Here is a 253-nt window from a genome sequence, read left to right as displayed (position 1 = left end):
GCCGCCATCAGAACAAGGATGGAATCTAGGATGGGGATCCACAACAGCTGAAAGGGAATGAAGGAAGGCCTGGTACCCCCCCCCCAGGGAGTTAGACCACCTGGGAGCTATTATATTCTGCCCATCATCAGAGTACCAGAGGAGCTCCTGTAGCAAAAGACTGGGAATGCTAGCAATCCCACTTCACCAGTCCACCCTTCACTTTGGGCAACCTAAATGCACCTCCAGTGATCCCATTATCCAGCCCGCCCCC

Source organism: Elephantulus edwardii, unplaced genomic scaffold, assembly GCF_000299155.1.
Source record: "Elephantulus edwardii isolate Elephantulus edwardi_28Jun2011 unplaced genomic scaffold, EleEdw1.0 scaffold00349, whole genome shotgun sequence".
Classification (NCBI taxonomy): Eukaryota; Metazoa; Chordata; class Mammalia; order Macroscelidea; family Macroscelididae; genus Elephantulus; species Elephantulus edwardii.
The sequence above is the reverse complement of the archived record's forward strand: the minus strand, read 5'-3'. Positions refer to the sequence as shown.